General features: G+C 41.0%; 1 long non-coding RNA gene and 4 other non-coding genes across 5 annotated transcripts; 2 read left to right on the plus strand and 3 right to left on the minus strand.

Moving 5' to 3' along the window:
• Positions 1-212: 212 nt before the first annotated feature.
• Positions 213-26,893, plus strand: LOC116676296 (uncharacterized). The gene is made up of 3 exons (XR_004328636.1): positions 213-225; positions 17,292-17,296; positions 26,848-26,893. It is a non-coding gene; the product is annotated as an uncharacterized LOC116676296 (long non-coding RNA).
• trnan-guu (transfer RNA asparagine (anticodon GUU)) lies at positions 7,963-8,036 on the minus strand. The gene has a single exon. It is a non-coding gene; the product is annotated as a tRNA-Asn (tRNA).
• trnar-ccu (transfer RNA arginine (anticodon CCU)) lies at positions 9,922-9,994 on the minus strand. Its single transcript has one exon. It is a non-coding gene; the product is annotated as a tRNA-Arg (tRNA).
• Positions 11,562-11,634, minus strand: trnak-uuu (transfer RNA lysine (anticodon UUU)). Its single transcript has one exon. It is a non-coding gene; the product is annotated as a tRNA-Lys (tRNA).
• Positions 13,727-13,798, plus strand: trnap-cgg (transfer RNA proline (anticodon CGG)). Its single transcript has one exon. It is a non-coding gene; the product is annotated as a tRNA-Pro (tRNA).

Below are 26,893 nucleotides of genomic sequence, written 5' to 3' on the forward strand. Positions count from 1 at the left end.
TGATTTGTCAAATTCTTCCTCATTAGTTTAAATGAACTGACAACATCAGTTATATGACTTACAGTTCTCAAAGACGCACACAATCTCAACTGGTTATCCTATTGACAGCTAATCTCTTTTTCTTTTCTCTCACTTTTTGTCTCTGTCTGGCCTTATGTATTTGCTTGTATTACATTAAGTGACCTGCATACCAATGACCGTAAAGATTAATATGTACTGTACATGGTTTTCAGAACTGTACCTTCAGATATAGGTAAGGCCACTTGGGTTATCTTTGGGCTGCTCTATATTCACCTGCAGAATGATAAACCCTAGAGTTGGCTTACTCCAGATTATTTAAGCAACAAACGTCCCTGGGTGGACTTGAACCACCATCCTTTCGGTTAACAGCCGACTGCGCTGACCTATTGCGAACAAGGTGAGGGCCATGTGCGGCCTCTGAGCATCATTTATAGACTAATTAATTATTCTCGAGTCAAATTTTGATTGGAAAACACATACTAACATGAACATAGAAGGGCGATGTCGGGCCTCTGAACATCACTTATAGACCAAGTAATTATTCTCAAGTCAATCTTTTTATTGGAAAACACATACTTACATGACCATAGAATGTTGTTAGTTTTCTCCTTTTAAGTAATGCATATTAGTATCTCCATACTTCCAGCCAACAATCTCCTATATTACTGACACATTTCATCTCTCCTCCATCTGTACAGGCTTGGCAATATACTTAAAATATAAAAGTAAAAGTAGCCTTATGAATGACAAAGCTCCCTGGACCAGACACATGTAACTAGAGAGAACACTGAGAAACTACAGTGGACATGGAGAAAAGACTCTTTATTCTTTATTCTTTATATGCCATTGCCTACATTTTAAATGGCTGTCTGCCAATAGGCCTAAAACATATATAAACATATAGCCTATTTATATTGACAGAGACTGGGACTCCAGGTTAATAAGATTCTGACCGAGTAGCAAGATATGAATTCAAGTGTGATTTTGTGAGAAGTCTGTGTATGTTCCAATTTAATTAGATTAAATTTTGTAATGGGAACTCCAGGGAAATTATTTGAAATTTAGTGAGGACTAGATTAGAACTGGATTTAAAGCTGATTGTGGTTTCCAACTTCGGCCCAGGTGTGTCTGTTAAAACACAGACGGAGACAACTTCTCTCTGTTGATTTATTACAATCAATCATCAGTATAAACATGGGGGGGGGGGGGGGGCAGCTCTGCTATGAATGTGTGTGTGGTAATAAATGAAATAAACAACATTGTAAAGGCTACCATACACAATGAATAGGAATCATATATGCTAGTAAATAATAACAATAAACTAACTACTAATTACATTATCTTAATGAGCAAGGACGTTCAACAATCGCCATTATATCGAATCAACAGCCAGGTGTAACCTAGCCAACAGTAGAAGAAGGTAAACAAGCTAACTTTTAAATGTACCAGAACTACAGACCAATACAACAACAGGCTTACATGAACTGACAACATCAGTTATATGACTTACAGTTCTCAAAGACACACACGATCTCAGCTGGTTATCCTCCAGACAGCCAGTCTCTTTTTCTTTTCTCTCACTTTTTGTCTCTGTCTGGCCTTATGTATTTGCTTGTATTACATCAAGTGACCTGCATACTAATGACCGTAAAGATTAATATGTACATGGTTTCCAGAACTGTATCTTCTGATAGACATAAGGCCACTTGGGTTATCTTTGGGCTGCTCTATGGTCTCCTGAAGAAGGATAGATCCCAGAGTTGGCTCACTCCAGATTATTTAAGCAATAAACGTCCCTGGGTGGACTTGAACCACCATCCTTTCAGTTAACAGCCAACTGCGCTGACCTATTTATTGAGTGTTAACACTTACCTATGCTTATTCAAGCTGATTTATATATGTATACTTGACAGTCACTACACTTTATATCTTTGACTTTATATTTTTGATATTTTATACTGTTATATTCTTATTTTTTTTTTGTGTCAACACTGCAAAGGGATTGCTTTAATCTCGTTGCACAAGTACCGTGTACTTGTGTATAATGACAATAAAGGCATTCTATTCTATTCTATTGCGCCACAGAGACTGCATATATCTGATGTTTTTTTTTATTTCTGATTCTGATGTAGAGATGGACAAACGACTCAAAAGCATAATACTTCTTGCCGTGACATAACAAGAAACAGTAAAAAAAAGAGGTCGGCGAGATAGAGTTCAAGACCCTTTTTTCAGGACACCCAAACTTTGTCTCTCAATATGGCAGGAATTCTATGCATCCAGGGCCAAGTGTTTTACCATTTCATCCACTACGGGCCCCTAAGGAACTTTACATGTGTTGACAATAAAGATGCTCACAAATCGCTGCACTTGGAATTGCGTTTCTCATGCACACTCATGTCCTCTTAAATACAAAGAACTGCTGAGTTCTTTATTCCTCATATCAACTCTTAGACATTAGTTTCAAATGAAAATACTAGTTGTCAGAAGTGGGATTTGAACCCACACCTCCAGTGGAGACTGCGACCTGAACGCAGCGCCTTTGACCGCTCGGCCACCCTGACTGATCCTAGCTTCAGTAGTAGAGCTTCAGTAGGACCTGTCTCAAAAATTATTAAATAGTAAATTAAACATGTCATGATATAGCAGGTTCTCAGTCATGAGAACCTGCTATATCATGACATGTCTGACGGGGCGCTACCTATACCATCCAAAGACTGAGACTGCAGCAATATGTTCAATGCCCGTATATGTTTAATGTATTCATATTTTTGTTATTTTCACAATGTTTATTCTTCTCATCGGGTAGGATTGCATTTTTCTATGGCGGCATATTCCCCTGGGCCTGGTGGTATCTGGCTGCACCAGAGCACCTGGGATGTCAGGCTTTAAATCCCCACCTCTGAAAAGTGCCGCTTCTTAGCCGGATTATGTCTGGCCATGTCATAAATAATAGAGACGAGGCCTCAAAACTGAGAATATATTGGGGCGTGATATTTAAATTACAATCGTTTCTAGCCGCTGCATTTATCAATGTACGATCATTCTTACGCTCTGATTGGTGTGATACAAACGTTTCATGAATCTCACGTGAAGCCTGTCGTACGTTAGGTTAATAAATGAGGGCCATTCGCTCTAAGGATGTGCTTCAATACATAACTGAAGTGGACCCACTAATGAGTAGCACAATGGTGCCAGCTGTTTACCTTGTCATAAGCTAAAGCCTTTTCCCAAGCTAAAAGAAAACAAGGCGCTCTTCTGCAAAAGCACAGCTGGGAGTGCTTGAGAGTTCTTTGAGGTGCAGCGTGATTTTAGGCTGAGATGCTTCGGTTGTGTTAAGGTGTGAGCCCAAATAGTCGTTGAACGACAAAGACAAGACAGCAATCAGGTGATAGAACCGGGGTATTGAAGTCCCATCCACGCAACCGATGGATATAATCAAAACCTGTTAACAGCCCAACCACAGGGTAGTGGATGTCAACTTGCTACTTTTCATGGGCCAACTTTTAACAACTTTCGTAGCAGTTTTATCATGATTCATCTCACCATGGAAATCTGAGTTAGCAGAGGAAAGTTCCAATCCATCAACCTCTGGGTCAGGAGCCCAGTACGCCTCCCATGTGCCAATCTGCTGAAATTCAACCCAGATGGAACTTGAACCCATAATCCCTTGCTTAGGAGGCCAGTGCCTTATCCATTAGGCCACTGGGGCTTTACATCCCCAAAGCATCCCCATCACCAGTTCAGGAGAAATACATATACAGTTCTGGAGACGTAATGAAACAGTAACCTTGACCTTTGACCTCCAAAATCGAAATCAGTTCATCCGCGACTCCTAGTGGTTATGTATTTTAAATTTAAAGTGCTTCCCTCTAGGCGTCCAGAGATATTGCATTCACAAGAATCGGATGGACAGACATGAGGACACAGTCACCTTGACATTGAACTTTTGACCTCCAAAATTAAGTTACTTTAAACTTTAAACTGTTACATCTCCTCTGAATTACCATCTGCAAATTTCCAAGCCTCGTTGGCATGCCAACCACCATCTACAGCAGGTAAATCGCTGGTTAGCTATGCAGGAGTACCTCATACCTTTTACCAGGTTCAGGTGGTTAATAGTTATGGTCAAATGAAGCTTCATTAAGCTTTCTGAACAATGTTCTTCATTTTCTGAACGCATTCACTCAGTAGTGTTTTATTATTGGTTGTGCATCTGTGATTGCCCTAGAGGTGCTCTCAGTCCAGCACCTCTCCCGCTCATCTTTGTTAGTTTTACACTGTCCAGCATAAATCACTGACACCATACCTCCCACTTATCCATGCATACATGTATACAACCTTTGCACACAGTCTTTTGTCTCCCCTTTTCATGGGGTCATTACAAAGCATCTAGTGTTGATCTTAGCCTTTGTGTGAGAACATATGTCTCCACATACATTGTTTTTATTAAGACTGACGACCAAATTGTTAGTTTTTCTGAGATTTTCCCAACCATTGCAATGCCTATCATAGCCTCGTTGGCGCAGTAGGCAGTCTCATAATCTGAAGGTCGTGAGTTCAACCCTCACACGGGGCAGGTGTTTTAAAAAAACTAAAAAACACTACTGCTGCTAAACATACAGTGACAGGTGGTTGAACACAAGCACATGAATGGAATTTGTCATTCTTTGGTTATTTCTGAGATTGATACAATGAAAGGAATTATTTAAGAGTGGTAGCAAACCAATGAAAAGGGTTATAGACCATAAATGGTATGTCCTTGGACATACTATCCAAGCAGGGAGATGAGTACAGAGATTTGGGTGCTAGCAAGATGGATGTAGGTTGCCCATTGTTCATTTAGACTTACCAGCAACATTGTTATGATACAAACCTGCTTGAAAAACAGTCACAATTCTTTTTAAAGACTTGCGCATGGAACACACATGATATGATTGTGTCTGAATTTGTCCATGTCCATACAAGCATGTCAAATGGACAACTCATCTAGCAGAACGTGCAACTCTACGCCTGAACAGGGACCCTCAGATTAAAAGTCTGATGCTCTACCGACTGAGCTACCCACGCTTCAAAAGCAAGTGACTGTGGTGTCGAACGGTGTGACAGTTACTGAGGTGTCGTATCGCTCTCGTTTGGTTGAGGAATAACTCCTTTTATACCTTCCCCTCAGTAACCCCCGTCCCTACTATGCCCGCTTCTGCCGTATAATAACACCCGTTACTATCAGCGGGGCGGATGGTTAGGCCTATATTAAAAGGAGTTACTTTGATACTTCCCTGATTGTATAAATGCTAGATTTTCGATCCACACACAGTGATTCGCTAATTTAACACTTAAAAAAAAAATGAATTAGTAATTATTACTTTTAGTTACAATTAGTTTTAGTTCTTTTTACTTAGAGACACACACACCCTTGCTAAGTTTAAAGGGCCCCCGCCCGGATCAGGGAAACCGGAGGCGAGGCAAGAGGCCTTTTCAGATTTTTACCCCAGACGTCCCCCACTAACGGGCTCTTGTCCCCCTGTATATTTTAAGCACTGCCCGAGGGGATCTTTACAACCAATGATTTTTCTCTAGTACTCACGGTTAGGAACCGTTCCTCCCAGGGTCACCGGAGGTCCCCTCCTTCTCAAGGACGCCCGCTAGCCCCACGTTGGTCGCCGGTCCGAGAGAGGCTAAGTGCTCGGTGGCTCTGACCGGCAGAGCGGATGGGGAATGCACTCCCACTAGGAGATAACAGGAGGTCTGACTGTCAATGTCGATCCCCGCCGGGCTGCAACTCGCCCAGGTGGTTAAAGAGGAGTCTTAACTGCCCTCATGAGAGGGAAACTTCTACCCTCGGAAAGCTGAGGTGGGAGAGAGAGAAATTAAATGACTAAAATCAAGGAATACAAGTCTTTTGGTCCCCTAGCTCACAACAAGCTCAGGTGGTTTTATTATTTAGTGAATAATCAAAAAACAAGTACAAAAAACAGAAATATTCCCTTCCCTTTCTGCCCTAAAAGCAAAGAGTATCAAAATCAGAGACTAGATAAAACCCGATAAGTGGGTATGCTTTCGCTGAAGAAAGTGGCCACATCAACTCATATTTATACTAAAAGTCAAGGCTAAAAACCCCCTCCCTTCTGTAAAACAGGGTAATTCCACCACTACGTTATCACACAGGTGGCCACAGCAGATGACCAGTTCAGACCAGTTCCACTTGTTCCAGTAAGTGACCCTTAGCACACTTAAAAGTGTGACAAAGGTCACACCTAACGAATATAAGTTTTTTAGTTTTAGCTGTTTCTAAAATTTAGTTCATACTTTCATCAAAACAATATAATTAATGGGTTACATGGCACACTTTAAGTAGTATATATATTTCAACTGTGAATTATATAAAAAAACACATATATTTTAGGTGATAGTTATACATCAAGCAAACACATATATTTTGCTGTGAGTTATATTTCAAGCAGTACATATATTTGTAGCTATAGCTTTGTGTTTCTTGGGTTTTCAACTGAACCCCCGTTCAACAGTGGAAAAAAACATCTGCTGAACTACAGATTAAAGTGCAAGTAAATGAAGACCATTGAGCTGTTGCCATGATCACAGTCTTCTGGACAGCAGGAGGGTAGACCATAATTTGCACAATGCAACACCAAACGTTATTGCACAAACTGGTTGAAAATTGGCCAAAAAGGTTAATTAAAAAGCTCAAAGTCACAGCTCATCATGGCGACTAGCAGACTGTGAACATCCAGCAAACCTGCATGACAGATGACGATAGCGAGCACTTCATACATATCCCAGAATCAAGCTGTTGCCTGACCAGGGACTTGAGCTGTGGTTTTCTTTTTGGCTGAAAACGTTGATAACCTAATGCAATTTTATGGCTCCAGACAAATAAACTTTACTGCTAGTTGGTACAATAAAACAACTCTCCCTCTTGATCCGCTTCCTCTTGACGGAAAAAATCCACCAGATGACTTGCCATCCAAGCAGGGAGATCAGAACAGAGATTTGGGTGCCATCAAGATGGATGTAGGTTGCCCATTGTTCATTTAGAGATAGCACCCGCATTGTTATGATGCAAACCTGCATAAAAAACAGTCACATTTCTTTTTTAAGACTTGTGCATGTTACTTAAATGATACAGTGTCTGAAAGTGTTAAGGATTGCCAAAGTGTACAATTTATCATGGCATCAAGCAAAATGTGCAACTCTACACTTGAACAGGGACTTGAACCCTGGACCCTCAGAATAAAAGTCTGATGCTCTACCGACTGAGCTACCAAAGCTTCTAAAAAAAGAGGGCTGTGGGAAAAACAAGTGCCGTTATTGCTTCCTAAACCCAACCGTCCCATTGTTGTCCCACATGTCATGGTTAACACAAATATGCCCATTTCGTTAATTATTTGGCTGCTGGCTTTTCCTCCTCTTCCTCATCACAGTCAGTCGCCGTAGTACTAGTGCCAGGCTGAGACTTCGCTCCCCAGTGTGACGTCATCGCCGAATTGACTTAATAAACCAGCGAATACTAAAAATTACCAAAAACTAACTTTTAACATTTAAAAAATGATATATATACATATCTTGAGTGCTTTTTGTACCCAATAATCAACAGTGGTGGTTAACCCGCAACATTCTGAGACCAATTAATGCAAAGAAAGGACTGGAGCATTTATTGGAGAGAATAAGTAGGCTGACACTGAAGTATTGAGACAACAGTGACTGAAAATCTAATGTTTGTACTTCACTATTTTGTTAACAAAGTATTTTTACTTTGTTACTTCCCATCTCTGATGACTGTAAAGATTAATATGTACATGGTTTCCAGAACTGTATCTTCTGATAGACATAAGGCTTTGGGTTATCTTCAGGCTGCTCTATGGTCTCCTGAAGAAGGATAAATCCCAGAGTTGGCTTACTCCAGGTTATTTAAGAAACAAACGTCCCTGGGTGGACTTGAACCACCATCCTTTCGGTTAACAGCCGACTGCGCTGACCTATTGCGCCACAGAGACTGCATATGTCTGATGTTTTTTTTTTCTGATTCTGATGTAGAGATGGACAAACGACTCAAAAGCATAATACTTCTTGCCGTGACATAACAAGAAACAGTAAAAAAAGAGGTCGGCGAGATAGAGTTCAAGACCCTTTTTTCAGGACACCCAAACTTTGTCGCTCAATATGCAGGAATTCTATGCATCCAGGGCCAAATGTTTTACCATTTCATCCACTACGGGCCCCTAAGGAACTTTACATGTGTTGACAATAAAGATTCTCACAAAATGCTGCACTTGGAATTGCGTTTCTCATGCACATTCATGTCCTCTTAAATACAAAGAACTGCTAAGTTCTTTATTCCCAATATCAACTCTTAGACATTAGTTCCAAATGAAAATACTAGTCGTCAGAAGTGGGATTTGAACCCACAACTCCAGGAGAGACTGCGACCTGAATGCAGCGCCTTGGACCGCTCAGCCATCCTGACTGATCATAGCTTCAGTAGGACCTGTCTCAAAAATTATAATATAGTAAATTAAACATGTCATGATATAGTAGGTTCTCAGTCATGACTGAGAACCTACTATATCATGACATGTCTGACGGGGCGCTACCTATACCATCCAAAGACTGAGACTGCACTCCTTTCACTAACACTCCTGTATATTCTGTATAATCTGTGAATAGACCTCCTATATTTATATTTATACACTACATTTTATAGTCCCTTACAATTATTTACTTTTTTTTGCTTATACATATACTTTATACTCTGTATAATCTGTATAAATCTGTCATAGAGCTCCCATATTTATATTTATATTTTTACACAACATTTTTTAAAGTTCCTTACTATTACATTTGCTTATACATAAAATTATATACAATATTTATACCCTGTATAGCAATACTGGATAGATGTAAATCACATTTCGTTGCTTGTACTTGTGACAGTGCAATGACAATAAAGTTGAATTGAATTGAATTGAATTGAATTGAATATGTTCAATGCCCGTATATGTTTAATGTATTCATATTTTCGTTATTTTCACAATGTTTATTCTTCTCATCGGGTAGGATTGCATTTTTCTTAGGAGGCATATTCCCCTGGGCCTGGTGGTATCTGGCTGCACCAGAGCACCTGGGATGTCAGGCTTTAAAGCCCCACCTCTGAAAAGCGCCGCTTCTTAGCCGGATTATGTCTGGCCATGTCATAAATAATAGAGGCGAGGCCTCAAAACTGAGAATATATTGGGGCGTGATATTTAAATTACAATCGTTTCTAGCCGCTGCATTTATCAATGTACGATCATTCTTACGCTCTGATTGGTGTGATACGAACGTTTCATGAATCTCACGTGAAGCCTGTCGTACGTTAGGTTAATAAATGAGGGCCATTAGCTCTAAGGATGTGCTTCAATACATAACTGAAGTGGACACTCTAATGAGTAGCACAATGGTGCAATCTGTTTACCTTGTCATAAGCTAAAGCCTTTTCCCAAGCTAAAAGAAAACAAGGCGCTCTTCTGCAAAAGCACACCTGGGAGTGCTTGAGAGTTCTTTGAGGTGCAGCGTGATTTTAGGCTGAGATGCTTTGGGTGTGTTAAGGTGTGAGACAGCGATCAGGTGATAGAACCGGGGTATTGATGTCACATCCATGCAACCGATGGATATGATCAAAACCTGTAAACAGCCCAACCACATCACTGGAAAGTCAGCATTGCTACAGTCAATTTTTTAAGATGCAAGAACTGACTTGCCACTTTTCATGGGCTGTCAACAACTTTTCCAGCAGGTATAACATGATTCATCTCACCATGTAAATCAGAGTTAGCAGAGGATGGTTTCAATCCATCAACCTCTGGGTCAGAGACATTTCCATGGTGCCAATCTGCTGAAATTCACCCCAGATGGGACTTGAACCCACAATCCCTGGCTTAGGAGGCCAGTGCCTTATCCATTAGGCCACTGGGGTTTTACGTCCACAAAGCATCCCCATCACCAGTTCAGGAGAAATACGTATACAGTTCAGGAGACGTAATGAAACAGTAACCTTGACCTTTGACCTCCAAAATCGAAATCAGTTCATCCGTGACTCCTAGTGGTTATGTATGCCAAATTTAAAGTGCTTCCCTCTAGGCGTTCAGGGATATTGCATTCACAAGAATTGGATGGACAGACATGAGGACACAGTCACCTTGACATTGAACCTATGACCTCCAAAATCTCATCAATTGATTTCCGAGTTCAGATGAATGTTTTTGCAAACTTTGAAGGAACACAAACATGGGCGTTGTGATAAGATGGTGCTGTCTATCGTTGTTTCTGAGATCAACAATACCTTCTAAAGTTGAATAGCTATTGCGTACCCGGTGATATTAGAGAAGAGCTCTCGTTGGCACTGTAGGTGGACAATTTAGAAAATTAAGTTACTTTAAACTTTAAACTGTTACATCTCCTCTGAATCACCATCTGCAAATTTCCAAGCCTCGTTGGCATGCCAACCACCATCTACAGGAGGTAAATCACTGGCTAGCTATGCAGGACTACCTCATACCTTTTACCAGGTTCAGGTGGTTAATAGTTATGGTCAAATGAAGCTTCATTAAGGTTTCTTTTTATTTTATTTTTTATTTAACCTTTATTTAACCAGGAAGTCCCCAGTTTCTGAACAATGTTCTTCATTTTCTGAACTTATTCACTCACTAGTGTTTTATTATTGGTTGTGCATCTGTGATTGCCCTAGAGGTGCTCTCAGTCTAGCACCTCTCCCCCTCATGTTTGTTAGTTTTACACTGTCCAGCATAAATCACTGACACCATACCTCACACTCATCCATGCATACACCATGCATACATGTATACAACCTTTGCACACAGTCTTTTGTCTCCCCTTTTCATGGGGTCATGACAAAGCATCTAGTGTTGATCTTAGCCTTTGTGTGAGAACATAGGTCTCCACATACATTGTTTTTATTAAGATTGACGACCAAATTGTTAGTTTTTCTGAGATTTTCCCAACCATTGCAATGTCTTTCGTTGCCTCGTTGGCGCAGTAGGCAGCGCGTCAGTCTCATAATCTGAAGGTCGTGAGATTAACCCTCACACGGGGCAGGTGTTTTAAAAAAGCTAAAAAACACTACTGCTGCTAAAAATACAGTGACAGGTGGTTGAACACAAGCACATGAATGAAATTTGTCATTCTTTGGTTATTTCTGAGATTGATACAATGAAAGGAATTATTTAAGAGTGGTAGCAAACCAATGAAAAGGGTTATAGAACATATGTGGTATGTCCTTGGACATACTATCCAAGCAGGGAGATGAGTACAGAGATTTGGGTGCTAGCAAGATGGATGTAGGTTGCCCATTGTTGATTTAGACTTACCAGTAACATTTTTATGATATAAACCTGCTTGAAAAACAGTCACAATTCTTTTTAAAGACTTGTGCATGGAACACATGATATGATAGCATCTGAATTTGTCCATGTCCATACAAGCACGTCAAATGGACAACTCATCTAGCAGAATGTGCAACTCTACGCCTGAACAGGGACTTGAACCCTGGACCCTCAGATTAAAAGTCTGATGCTCTACCGACTGAGCTACCCAGGCTTCAAAAGCTATTGGCTGTGGAAAAAATAATCTCCTGAACTACAGATTGAAGTTTAAGTAAATGAAGACCATTAAGCTGTTGCCATGATCACGGTCTTCTGGACAGCAGGAGGGTTGACCATAATTTGCACAATGCCTGAGAACACCAAATGTTATTGCACTAACTGGTTGAAAATTGGCTAAATTGGCCAAAATGGTTAAAAAGCTCAAAGTCCCAACTCATCATGGCCACTAGCAGACTGTGAACATCCAGCAAACCTGCATGACAGGTGACGTTAGCAAGCACTTCATACATATCCCAGAATCAAGCTGTTGCCTTATCAGGGACTTGAGCTGTGGTATTCTTTTTCGCTCAAAACGTTGATAACCTAATGCAATTTTATGGCTACAGACAAATAAACTTTACTGCTGGTGAGTACAATAAAACAACTCTCCCTCTTGATCCGCTTCCTCTTGACGGGAAAAATCCACCAGATGACTTGCCATCCAAGCAGGGAGATCAGCACAGAGATTTGGTTGCTATCAAGATGGATGTAGGTTGGCCATTGTTCATTTAGAGATAGCACCCGCATTGTTATGATGCAAACCTGCATGAAAAACAGCCACAATTCTTTTTAAAGACTTGTGCATGTTACTTACATGATACAACAGTGTCTGAAAGTGTTCAGAATTGCACAGTGTACAACTCATCCAGCTCATCCAGAACTCGGACAATTTTGCTCAATTTGGCCTTAATTGTTTCTGGACATCTGTTCTTTTTAAACAGTTAAAAAGCAGGCCGGTTAGCTCAGATTGTTTGAGTGTGGTGCTAAAAATGCTAAGCACCGGCAGACACTTTAGGGGTACTAAAATCGCCAAACCCTACGCCCAAGAGCATCTGTATCCACCTTTTTTATGCACAAATCGGCCATTAACGCAAAACAAGTCTCAATCTCTATAGCTCTGCTTTCCATGTCTTTTGTAGCAAGGCCAAAAACATACAGTTGTAAGGTTGTCTGCTCAGCAAGTGCAAATATGAGTCACAGGTAACTGATGTGCCTAGCATTCAATCTATTTCCTTCACCAAAAGCTAACTGGCCACCTAATTAGTCTGCCTTTTTTACAAATGTTACCTCGCTCCTGAATTTCAGATAAACAATAGCAATTCAGATTTGGAAATATTACTTTTTTTTTTGCAACCATGTGGCCTAATGGACAAGGTGTCTGACTTCAGACCAGAAGATTGAGGGTTCAAGTCCCTTCGTGGTTAGAAATTCCTGTCTACCTCCAGAAACAGAATGGGAGCATGTTGCATCTTGGTTTGGACTCTATAGCTATGCTTTCCATGTCTTTTTTTGCAAGGCCGAAAACATATGCAGTCCCTACAAACCATACACAACCAGGTAGCCCATCAAGAACTGCCCCAATTTTGCTTGATTTCGCCTGGTTTGTTTTCCGGAAATCTTTATTTTTCAATCACTTAAAAAGCAGGCCGGTTAGCTCAGATGGTTTGAGTGTGGTGCTAATAATGCTAAGCACCTGCAGACAATTTAGGGGTAATAAGATCACCAAAGCCTACACTTAAGATCATCTGTTTCCACCTTTTGTATGCACAAATAGGCCGTTTACGCAAGTGAAGAAGTTCTTGTATCTCAAAGGCATATGAGGTTGCATACAGATGGAGAGAAGGAGGAGGAGAGAGGTAACTAGTGCATCATGGGAAGTCCCCCGGCAGTCTAGGCCTATAGCAGCACAACTAAGGGATGGTTCAGGACTCACCCAAGCCAGCCCTACCAGAGGATTTATCAAAGAGGAAAGTCTTAAGCCTACTCTTACATGTGGAGATGGTGTCGGCCTCCTGAACCCAAACTGGAACCTGGTTCCACAGGAGAGGAACGCTCTGGCTCCCATTCTACTTTTGGAAAACCTGTTCTTGACTTGCCTTTTCCCACATCCTCTGAACGCTTAGCTAACTAAATGACTTAAGTTGGCCAATAATTGTTGCTTTTTCATCTTTGTTGTGATTGTTGTGTGCCTTCAATATCATATCATATCAATATTATGTGGATATTATGAAAGAAACTGCCTAGCAAACACTTGCAACACTTTTAAAGGTTCCATGGTGTAATGGTTAGCACTCTAGACTCGGAATCCAGCGATCTGAGTTCAAATCTCGGTGGAACCTGGTTTTCAGCCACAGCACAGGGGAAAAAAATCAACCTTTCAACTTTCCACACCTACTTTAAAGTAAGCTTACAGGTTTGATGTCTTTGGCCATTTAGACTGTAAACAGTATGTTGGTGGGGGCACGTTGAGGAGTCACCTGGTTGTTAATGTAATTGGAAGGAGCTCCAAATTTGACGGTATTGACTGGAAGTGATAGGCTTTGAGTTACATGGGGGATACACACTTTGCATTCAGTCTCGTAATCACCATAATAATTAGGTATCACTGAAGTTGGAACTTGTGTTGCTGCAGTCAGAGTATACAGTGCTCATCCTGAATGGACCAGTATAGTGCATCAGAATTGCTTGTTGAATGGTCTATTAGCTTTGGAACCCCCCTTTCCCCACAGCTTTCAATTATCAGATATGGGTGGGGGAGTGGGCTCTGTGTCCAACCCTTTCTGTGTAAAAAAACAACTAAAGAAGTCTCTTGGATGAGGGACAAAACTTCTGCGGAGAACCTTTCACCAAGTCCAGTTGCCCTTGGCCTAGTTGTGAACTTTTGGGGTAATAGCATGGATCAGGAACCAAAACGGACACATCTGGACTCAACATCCCGTGCAATGTATTGCCATTGTCAAGCACATGGCCACCCTGGTGACTTTCTTCCATGTCTCCATGAACGCCCATATATTTGGGCTGACAGTTGAAAACCTTCCCTTGTTAACTATGACATGGATGACTGAGAACCTACTATATCATGACATGTTTAATTCACTATTATAATTTTTGAGACAGGTCCTACTGAATATCTGTTGAATCAGTCAGGATGGCTGAACGGTCCAATGCGCTGCGTTTAGGTCGTAGTCTCCACATGAGGCATGGGAATTCAAATCCCACTTTTGACAACTAGTGTTTTCATCTGGAACTAATGTCTGAGACATGATATTAGGAATAAAGTACTTAGAAATTATTTTTATTTAAGAAGACATGAATGTGCGCAAAAAGCGCAATTGCAAGTTAAGCTTTTTTTGTGAGAATCTTTATTGTCAACACATGTAAAGTTACCATGTGTTTGAACACAGTAGACATATCTACTGCTGTCTTCACTGTCTGTGGCAAGTCCTTTAAAACCTGTTCTTGACTTGCTTTTTCCCACATCCTCTGAACGCTTAGCTAACTAAATGACTTATAGTATGTGAGTCTCAAGTAATGTTATTGTTGGATTCAGGTCCAAATTTTGACATTTTAGTGCAATGCAAAGGTGCATAACAGATTGCTTTCTACTTACCTGGAGCGATGCAGAGCAGGGGGGGCCAACTAGTCAAGGAACAGCAAGAGACTTGGTATTTAAAACTACAAACTGACTATGTGACAGATGTGTAATCTGTCATGTCCTGCCTTCTGAAGCTCTAGCCAGGAGCCATTCCTCGCCTAAAACAACATGAGTCATTCCAGTAAGTGAAAAGGAAACTCACATCTACAAAGATAAAGTTGTTAGGTGAGGCTCCCTGATGGTCTAGTGGCTAGGATTCAATTCCCAGTCAGGGAATGGTCAAGAGTTGACAGATTCAGGTGTAATATTTATATTATATCAAAATCAGAAATACTTTCTGGATCCCTGAAGGGAAACTCTGGAAAAGAGTACTCCTTCGACCCTAAGGATTTCATTACAACTCTACAGTCCTCTGCTCTACCAACTGAGCTACCGAAGGGCAATAATGTAGATGAATGCACTTCCCATTCTTGTGAATGTGAAAACACAGGACCCCCTGGAGGGAATTTCTGAATCGTCAGGGGCTGTAGCTCAGTGATAGAGCGCACTTCACAGTCTCAATGCCCAGATGTATTACAAGATTTGAAGTGAACATTGTATAGCACAGTGATGGTGGTATAGTGGTGAGCATAGCTGCCTTCCAAACAGTTGACCTGGGTTTGATTCCCAGCCATCGCAGTAGCTTTCTTTGAGTGATGTTACTTGCTTTATTTTACAAGAAGTCAGCAGAAAGGTTACTTGCTCAACCTGGTTTGATAAAACATTAGATCTCTTTGGGCTGCACGATAATGGCCAAAGAGATAATCACGATTATTTTGATCAATATGGAGATTATCACAATTATTTGTTGATTTTCTACTTCAAAGTGTTGGAAAGGAAGGTTTAACCAGCGTAAAACCTCAGGTTAACAAGAACAATCTCAGCAAAGTTATTGATGGATGATTCTAGTACTTCACCAAGTTCAGGCCAAATACCACAGCTGTAAGACATCACATTGGTTGCCTTCCAGCTATGGAATATATGTAAACGGCAGAGGTGGGATTTGAACCCACTCAATCTGACATCAAGTTGGAATAATTTATCATTAGAAGCATTTGATTTGCATTCCATACCAAAAATGTCAAGCTGAGCCAATGAGAAAGAAAACATAACAGTTACAAGAAAAATGAGGTTTATTAAAAACCATCATACCAAAATACACATGTAGGTGATCATGTCTATTTGCACGTTCAAGTTCTCCTAAATTCACCAAAAGTTAGCATTTGCATATTTAAACATGACATTTCAGAAAAGTAGTAATCCAAAAATCTGTAAAATTTCTCTGTGTTAATGTAAGTAATTAACTGGGGAAGTTTCCTGTTGATATGTGTTAGTTCATTATTAGACCTTTTCTCCTATAATAACCAGATGTTAATGTTATGTTATGTATAATCCAGATGTTCAAAGGCCGTTTCTCTAAATGGGTTTTTCTCAGACTGAGCCAAAAATCTCCACTTCAGCAGCACTTCCATGCACCCAACTTTCCAGTTTCACTCCAATCTATATTATGAAGGTTATTACAGAGGGGGGTGTTCACATATCATTCAGAAACTGATTTATGGAACATTTCATGTCTAAAAAACTTGTCAACAGGTGTTTTGTGATTGATGCAGTGATGAAAGGAGATTTCCAAAATCCTGTCTGGAAAAACTCTAAAATGTCAACAAATAAAAGAAGAATTTAGAACAATTTACAATTTTCAGATTTCTCTTCTGGAAATGTCTGTCTCTGTCTCTGTGTCTTTGTCTCTGTGTGTCTCTGGCTCTGTATGTCTCTTTGTGTCTGTCTCTGTGTGTCTCCGTGTGTCTCTGCAGGTCAACCCCTCCCAGCACAGCTGTGAACCTGCAGACACACCTGTCTGACCATATATGGACTTCTCTCTACAGGTAAAATAACAGATCTCAACTGAGCTCATTGAGAGCTTGTTGATAAAAGCCAAAAAAATAAGAAAAACACAAAATGTGGAAACACATGAAAAACATAAAAAATAGAATGACAACAATCAGCTGTCAGCAACAAACATGGAGACTAAATAAGACGAAGAGTTAAACTCTCAGAATTTAACCCTTAAATGACTTCTGTTTATTTCACTTTACACCAACTCAGCGAGAATCCAGAAAACCAAGACCAAGACCAAAAAAACCCTAGTCCAGCACAGAGCGGCTAAGTGAAAGTGGTCTGGACTCTGTGGAGGAGAGTCATGGTTTCAGAGAGTCTGTAGAAGGACAGAATACCTGCACTGGGATCCAGGTCCACTCCTACTCTGGAGGACTCAGGAGCTGAGACGGGAGTTTGGACTTTGTTGTACTAAAATATATAACTGTTGTTGAAACAATATAACACCCACCCAAGATTTGTCATTAAAAACCAAATCTACTTTCATCCGACCCCCCACTCTCCTTATATTCTTGTATGTGACTGCTACATAAACTCTCCCCTCATCTCCACCTCCACCTAACCCAGTACCATCCAGTCAGACTCTCTCTACTCAGGACCTGAGACCTACATAAATAAAAGAGAATTGTGACTTCTTACTGTATGATACGTTGCTTTCCTGTTCCCATCAGATAATAACAGATATGTGAATACTGTGTTTGGATCCAGTGTGATTTCATTCAATTATTATATTTTATAACAATTTCCCTGTTATGTTTAATTTATCGATAATAACGACAGATTTCTGTAACCAAATGTTTTTGTAAACATCCATGCCATTCAAAACAGGGATACCTGAAACAGGGGTCTGAAACACAGACCCCTTGGTTTCAAGGGCCAAGGGGTATGGGTAAGATGGAGAAATGGGATTCAGCCTTTCCATCTGCAGGTAAAATAACAGATCTAAACCAAGCTCATTCAGAGCTTCTGGGGCTCCCGCAAATGATTTTCTCAAACAAAACACAAAATGTCACTTCTAAAACCATCAATACAAGCAAAAAACCTCAAAATAATTTACAAAAACCTTTAGAAAAGAAAAGAAATGTTGAGAAGAGTGTCAAAAGATTTAGATAAAAAGCCACAAAAAAAAGAAAACCAACACGGAACGTGGAACACATGAAAACTAGAATGACAACAATCAGCTCTCAGCAGTAACCATGGGACTTAATAAGACGAAGAGTTTAATTTAACCCGTTAAATGACTTCTGTCTACTCACTTTCACCAACTCAGCAGAGGCTCCATACCAATCAACCCTAGTCCAGCATAGGGGGCTGAGTGAAAGTGGTCGGGACTCTGTGGAGGAGAGTCATGGTTTCAGAGACGCTGTAGAAGGACAGAATACCTGCTCTGTGATCCAGGTACTCTCTACTCTGGAGACAAAGACCTGGGACGGGAGTTTGGACATTGTCCTGACCAAAATGCATAACTGTTGTTGTCACAATCTAAGGCCCAAGATTTGTCATTGAAACCAAATTCACATTCCTCCAACCCCCCCGCTCTGGCTGATATTCTTGTATGACTGCTACATAAACTCCTCCCCCTCTCATCTCCACCTCCCAGTAACAACGTCCAGTCAGACTCTCTCTACTCAGGACCTGATTCTCTTCAAGGAATCTGTCTGGGTGACTAGAACAAGACTGTTCTTGTCTCATTAATGTTGCTTTCTTGTTGTTCCCCTCAGATAATAACAGGTATGTGTTTGCTGTGTTGGATTCCAGTGTGATTTCACGTGAATATTGTAAGAATCCAGCTCTGGTCTGGGCTCTCTGGTTGAGGCAGTAAAACGTCCACTTTAGTCCCTGTCAGTGAGACGTTTGTCCCCTTTCTCTCTCAGGACGTCCTGTAGTTTATCTCTGAGCTCTGACACGGCCGCTGTCACGTCCTCAAAGCAGCTCAGAGGACGGATCTGGATGCTGGATGCTGATTGGCTGAGTGGTGCCAGTGAGGGGTAGTTGTGTAGAACTGTTTGATCGCTCTCTGTGTGTGAGAGCTTCTTCAGCTCAGCGTCTTTCTCTTAGCTCAGTGATCTCCTGCTCCTAGCTTCTCCTGAAGCTCTCGGACCTCGACTCACTTCCCTTTCCTGCTGGATCTGACCTGCTGCTTCACATCAGAGCTTCTTTTCTCTAGGAGACGGATCAGCTCAATGAAGATCTTCTCGCTGTCCTCCACTGCTTCATCAGCAGAGAGATTGATGGCCTCCGCCTGCTGTTATAGCAGCTTCACATCTTTCTCTCTGTCCTGGATTCTCTGCTGGATGTTGAGTCACTCCCCTCGAGCTCTCTCTGCGCCTCCGCTCTCTCTGCTGCTGCAGCTGAGACTGTGTCGTGGCCTTTTATGTTCCTCCACAGAGCAGAGTGAATACAGATAAGCTGCTGATCAGTACGGCAGAACATCTTCATCACCTCATCATGACGAGAGCAGACGTTCTCCCTGGAGCTTCTTTGACGGCTCTCACACAGCTTGTGTTTCTTAAAAGCTGGGATTTAAAATGAAGCTGGAAGTATGTTTCTCACATAAGAGATCAAATTGCAAACAGACTTGATGGCTTTGAGTTTCCTCCCGGTGGCAGACATCACAGCCACATTTCAGCTCTGCAGCATAGCAGTGATCAGCAGGAGCAGCTTGAGTCCAGTCTCTTCAGCTCTTCCACTAAATCTGCTAACATGATGGCTTTTCAGAAGGACGGCTCGGTGTGAAGACTGTCTTCCTGCACTGAGGACAGGTGTAGCTGTACTCACCATCCTCTCCATCCCGTGGCTTTTAATAACAGTTCATGCAGTAGCTGTTGTCCACAGGGAGTAGTCAACCGGATCCTTCAGTAGATCCAGACAGATGGAACAAGAGAAGGTTTCCCGGTCCGCCAGCTGAACCCTCTCTCTGCGCCATCTCACCTCTCAGTGATACTGACTCTGACTGTGACCTACAGTATGCGTGACTGTGTTATCAAGGGATCCAGGTCCAAGGTCCAGCTTTGCTGTCATTAAACAATACAGGAGGGTTTTCAAACATTGACTCATGCCAGGATGTGTACTGGCACCCTTTGACGTTGGACTTTGTTTCCTTCATTTTAATGACACCTCAGTTAAACAACGTCCTCTACATTAGAAAACATGACATTTCTAGTTGTAAATCTTCTCTTCTTCCTCAGGTTTTGTTGATGTCTCCGTATGTCTCTGACTCAATCTTAAATGTTCCTTTTCTGGTTTAAAACAACTAAAAAGTTGTCAAACTAAAATGTCATAACCCTTAAATTGCTGTATAATAATCTCACAATCCTAAATGTGTGTACAAGGTGTCAGAGATAAATTCTCTGACACAGGTGCATAACAAGATACCATTTAATGCCCTTTGTTATTTCCTCTGTAATCCACTGAGTAAAACCCCACACTAACACTTCACCTTTACAACACATTATCTTTATCCCAGCAACACACAAGATAAAGACAACCTTTGACCTCATCACCCTGTAGAAACTCTCAGAGTAGTTTCAAACATTGTCTTTACACAAAGAATCCGGTAAACATCAATAGCACAAAAACCTTAAGTGTAATTCTCACAAAGAAATAAATAGAAAACACAGGAGACAATACAAACAATAAAACAACAGATTCATTACGTAAGAAATAAAGAGTTACATGTAATCATATGAAATCCCATTTGGTGTGAGTCTCAGGGAAAAAGCTCTACAGTTTCTACAAGAGTTTAATACTTGTTGTTTGTTTAACAATCCAAGTGACTTGAGAAGAGTTTTTTAGTTCTATCACAAAGGTTCAACATTAGGGAAGTGAGTTACCTAAAATGAATGCCATAAAGAAACTGGAACATATTACCACTGCATTCAACACAAAGACCAATTACAAGTGAACGGGCAGTTTAAAAAAGGAAGTTAAATCCTCACGGCTAATTCCTGCATTAGAGCTCTACTCGAGCGCGATCCACACCAATCCTGCTCGGGGCACTCTTGTTATTCTAATTTTAGTGGGGCTGACGATGGATTTCGCCATTTTTACAAAGTCTTGTTACCCTTACCTTGTGACGTGATCAAAGTCAAAGTCTGCTTTATTGTGTCAATTTCTTTATTCATTTCTTCACATGTCAAAACATACAAAGAAATGATGTTTACGGTTAGCGTATTGTCTCATTTCCGGTGCTCCAATCTCACGGACAATATTTTTTTGCTCCAGCAAAATCTACTCACCTCTGCTTTATTGGCTTAGGTCTGGTGGCTGAGTGCCTGATTGTATTTAAACACTAGTTATATACTCAAGCACTTATGTTTCATTATTTTACAGCGACTCCTCTGATCACAACAAGTTCACACTCCAGTTTAGCCTAAAAGGCTATGGCTAATTTCTGTCCTTCTCCTGGCTCTCTCCTGCTCTGTGTGTCAAATGTTTAGCTATTCCTCTGCCTTCCTTTAGTGACAATGGTACATGTAATAAATGGATATATTCGCTGCTCTGGAGGCGGAGGCTTAATGAGTTTGAGGCACGTCTCTGCACCATGGAATCAAACCATTTGCTTCCATAGGTAGCTGGTGGCGCGGGCATTCAGCTGTTCTGCTCCCCATCTCTGGAACTCATTAACCACCTGGTGGAATTTAAAATTGTTATATGTTTTAAACATTGTGAGGGAGTTGCAATATAGATTATACATTTAAGCCAAAAGGCAAAAGCATTATTTCAATATAAAAGAAGACATGTTGGTCATGCATTAAGTTGTTTGCAATACTCCTTTTCTCTAAGATAAGGTGGTCTGGTAGATTCCATTATAATCCAGCCTCTCCTAAATGTGTCGGAAGTATTGATTGTTAGGGACGCATCCTGAGTCTGGTTTCAGTCCATGCTCTTTAACAGCTCATTGATCTTTGCTTTGCAAGTCCTGAACTGAGGGTCATAAACTTTCAGTCACATTCCAACTGAAAAGATAACAAATAAAGCACACAAACACATCACTGTGACCTGGAGACCGCACCCTTAGTGGATAAATCTAGGGGTGGTTAGAGCCAAAGTGCCAGACAATTTGGGGGAGAGCTGGGTTAGTTTGACTCATATATTTGTCTCTAGAATATTCTACTTAATAAAAAGGATTCACACATCAACATCTGAGATTCTGATACTAATTGACTGACCCTGAGTCCGAGAGAAGGCAGGATTTAGCTCCAAGCAGTATTAAAAAGCTAGATGTAAAAGTACACGTCGATGTATATGTCACACCGGGCGGCCACTGGAGAGATACTGCTGGCTGTACAAGTTGCTGATCTTTAGCTCATTAGATGGTCAGTTAGCTCCATCTAGTGGACAGATAGTAGAACCCTCCATCACCTGTGGGGGACTTCTCTCACACTGAGTGGCTCTGGTAAGCAGGTTGGACTTGTTGCTGACGTCTCTCTGACTCTGAAGTTATGAAGACGTCACGGCGTCATCGGATCAAATGCACATCGACACCTGAAATTCATACGTTGTAGAATTATTCTATTAATGTCAAGAAGTAACACAATGTAGAAGAAAGACATCCCTTTATACGTATATCTGGTGAGGGGAAATTCCCATTGTTCACTCCAGTTTGGAACATTTAATCACAGCTGGACAGGGAGGTATTGGCAGAGGGGAAAATAAGGAAATACATTACTTATGTTACTGTGTTCAGCAGTTCTGTTGTGGAGTTTTGCAAGTAGTTTTAAAATGTACTTGATTTTAAGGTGAAGGCTTGTATTTGCTACATTACAAATCCTATTGTTACTGAGTAAAAAGAAGTTAGACTAATGAAAACTGAAAGCTAGAAAAATAATAAATCCCACCGTCTATAAACACTACACCAGACCTGGGCTTTCTTTTTTGTGCCTTGTATGCAGCTTCTTCTTCTCTGGTTGCAAGGCGCAATTAAAAAGACGTAAAAGAAGTGTAACGGGAGGGAGCGGTCGGACCATGGATGTATTAAGAGAAAGGTCGGACCCTGTGGAGGCGAGCTGAGACCTGAATGGGAGACATTAACAGGATGGGAATCAGCTGATCCCTCAAAAAACATCAGCTCATGGGAAAGAAAGGGAGGTCGATACAGAGCGCCGAGGTTTTAACAAACATGGACGCACAACATCGCCACAACCTACGCAATTCTGAAGGGGAGTTTCTAGTTACTTTTCAGGTTTTTTTCCTTCTGTCCAATGAAAACCACGTATCTCCAGATATGTTGATGATGAAGTTTGTGATAAAACTGAAGTATGATGTCACAAGAGTGTTGTAAAAAAAGAATAAATCTGTAAAATAAGAAGAAACTAAATGTCAAAGTAAACTCAGTTCAGGTTATTTAAGAAGAAGACAGATCAAATTAATAAAACAAATGATTATACATGGGTTAAAAATCCCAGAATTAGTCAAAAGCTCGCAAACCTCCCCCTGAATACAATCAGCTGTTCTCATGGCACAGGGAACATTTCACGAGTAGAAGGGAAAATGGATTCAATACAATTTCAGCAAATTTTGGACGCTAACTTGATGCCATCTGTGAAAAAGCTGAAGTTAAAGAGAGGACGGCTACAAATGGATAATGATCCTAAACACACCTCAAAACCACGGGGGATTACATCAAGAGGCGTAAACTGAAGGTTTTGCCATGGCCTTCACAATCTCCTGACAACATGATGTAAAATCTATGGATAAACCTTAAAGGAGCAGAAACCTCAAAGAACTGGAAGACTTTTGGAAGGAAGAATGGGCGAAAATACCTCCAACAAGAATTAAAGACTCTTGGCTGGCTACAAGAAGGGGGGGGGGGGGGGGGGGTACATGCTATTTACTCTGCAGGGAGCCCAAACTTTTGCAGACGTCATTTTTTTGTTTTCAGTTATTTTGAAAGTTTTTGTGACATATTATTCGAATGTCTAATCTGTCATTTGATGCCTTTTGGAGATTTTTCCATCTTCTCTTGGCTTCTTTACAGTGAGGAAAATAAATATTTGAACACCCTATTTTGCAAGTTCTGCCACTTAGAAAATCATGGAGGGTCTGAAATTGTCCTCGTAGGTGCATGTCCACTGTGAGAGACATAATCTATAAAAAAAAACATCCAGAAATCACAATGTATGATTTTTTTAACTATTTGTATGATACAGCTGCAAATAACTTTTGACAACCTGTCTATCAGCTACAAGTCTGACCCTTAAAGACTGTTAATTGCCTTCAAAATGTCCCCCCCCCCCACTCATTTATTATCCTAAATCAGATACACCTGTTTGGGTTAGTAGCTGCATAAAGACACCTGTCCACCCATGCATCAGTAAGAATCCAACTACTGACATGGCCAAGACAAAGGGCTGTCCAAAGACAGAGACTAAATTGTCCACCTCCACAAGGCTGGACAGGATAGGGGAAATGTCCAAGCAGCTTGGTGAAAAAAGGTCACTGTTGGAGCAATCATTAGAAAATGGAAGAAGCTAAACATGACTGTCAATCTCCTCGGACTGGGGCTCCATGCAAGATCTCACCCGGGGGTCTCAATGATCATAGGAAAGGTGAGAAATCAGCCCAGAACTACACGGGAGGAGCTGGTCTAGGAACTGAAAAGAGCTGGGACCACCGTTTCCAAGGTTACTACTGGTAATACACTAAGACGTCATGGTTTGAAATCATGCATGGCCCGGAAGGTTCCCCTGCTTAAACCAGCACATGTCAAGGCCCGTCTAAGTCTGCAAACGACCATTTGGATGATCCAGAGGAGTCTGGGAGAAAGTCATGTGGTCAGATGAGACCAAAATAGAACTTTTTGGTCATAATTCCACTAACCGTTTGAGGAAGAAGAATGATGAGGACATCCCAAGACCACCATCCCTATGTGAAGCATGGGGGGGTGGCATCATGCTTTGGGGGGGGGTTCTGCACAGGGCGACTGCACTGTATTAAGGAGAGGAGGACCGGGGTCATGTATTGCGAGATTTGGGGAACAACATCTTCCCTCAATTAGAGAGACTGATCTAGAGAAGATCTGTGTGGGGGGGGGGGGGCAAAATCCTTCTGCAGGGTGTCCAACCTGGTGAAGGACTACAAGAAACGTTTGACTACTGGCATTGCAAACAAAAGCGCTGTGCCAAATATTAACATTGATTTTCTCAGGTGTTCAAATACTTATTTGCAGTTGTATCATACAAATAAATAGTTAAAAAAATATACATGTGATTTCTGGATTTTTTTTTTTAGATTATGTCTCTCCCAGTGGACATGCACCTACGATGACATTTCAGACCCCCGTGATTTCTAACTGGGAGAACTTGCAAAATAGCAGGGTGTTTAAATACTTATTTTCCTCACAGTATGCACATTAATAAAAATTTTACCAGGGGTCCCAAACTTCAACCCCACCATAGTTATTGTTTTTTCTTGAAGCTGCACTTTCATGTGTCTCTTTGTAGTTTTGCTTTTTAAGCTAATGTATTTGTTCAGACTATTTCGGCTCTCTCCGTGTGAACACGTTGGTGAGATTTAAGGCTACTTCTCTGAGGAAACATTTTCCCACAGTGTTCACACGAGTACGGCTTCTCTCCGGTGTGGAACACGCGGTGTATTTTAAGATTACCGCGCTCAGAAAATGTTTTACCACATAGATCACAGCTGTACGGCTTCTCTCCAGTGTGAACACGTTGGTGAGATGTAAGATTACTACTCCGTGAAAACATTTTCCCACAGTGTTCACACCAATACGGCTTCTCTCCAGTGTGAAGACGCTGGTGAGCTTTAAGGCCACCAATCTGAGAAAATGTTTCTCCACAGTGTTCACACCTGTGCGGCTTCTCTCAGCGGAACAAGCTGGGTCTTTTAAAGTCACAATATCAGTAAAGGTTTTACCACATAGATCACAGCTGTACGGCTTCTCTCCAGGTGTCTGCGCTGGTGACGTTTAAAGCCACTACTATTAGTAAAGGTTTTCCACATTGATCACACCGGTACGGTTTCTCTCTGTGTGAACACGTCGGTGGTACTAGGCTCTCCTTCCTAATAAAGGTTTTACCACATAGATCACAGCTGTACAGCCTCTCTTCAGTGTGACTGCGTTGATGTAACGTTAGGGTTTTCTTCAGTGTGAAAGCTGCACCACATTGATCGCACCGGTACGGTTTCTCTCCGGTGTGAACATGTCTGTGGATTACTAGGCTATCCCTCCTAGAAAAGGTTTTACCACATAGATCAAGCTGTACGGCTTCTCTCCGTGTGAACACGTTGGTGGATTACTAGGTTATCACTCCTAAAAAAGTTTTTACCACATAGATCACAGCTGTACGGATTCTCTCCAGTGTGACTGCGTTGATGTATTATTAGGAAACTCTTCACTGTGAAAGCTGCCCACATAGATCACAGCTGTGCCGATTGTGTCCAGTGTGAACTCTCTGATGATCTTTAAAGTTCGAGATGTTGTGAAGGATTTGTCACAATATTGACAGTGGTGACATTTTGGTCCCTCTCCTCTTCTCTGTTTCTCTAGAAACAGACAAACCAGAGAGAGAGAGAGAGAGAGAGAGAGAGAGAGAGAGAGATGAGAGAGAGAGAGATAGGAACAACCTTCTTTATCAGATAATTTAGACAGAAAAACACTATTTACATATCAAACAAGTTAGACTAAAAGATGATATAAATACAGATAAAAATATATTGTGACACTATGCAGCATCTGAATATTTCAGGGTAGTTATTAGTGCTGCACGATATCAGGAAAATATGGATATGCCTAACGTGTTGAATATCAAGATAATTATATAACTTGTAATAAATAAACATATTAAACTGTAGCCTACTCAGTTTGCTGATTTCAGTTGTTTGCTAAAAAATGAGTTGCACTCATTAAGTTCTCATCTGAGCAGATTTCTGTCATTCAAAC

This window comes from Etheostoma spectabile, unplaced genomic scaffold (assembly GCF_008692095.1).
Source record: "Etheostoma spectabile isolate EspeVRDwgs_2016 unplaced genomic scaffold, UIUC_Espe_1.0 scaffold00003001, whole genome shotgun sequence".
In the NCBI taxonomy this organism is placed as follows: domain Eukaryota; kingdom Metazoa; phylum Chordata; class Actinopteri; order Perciformes; family Percidae; genus Etheostoma; species Etheostoma spectabile.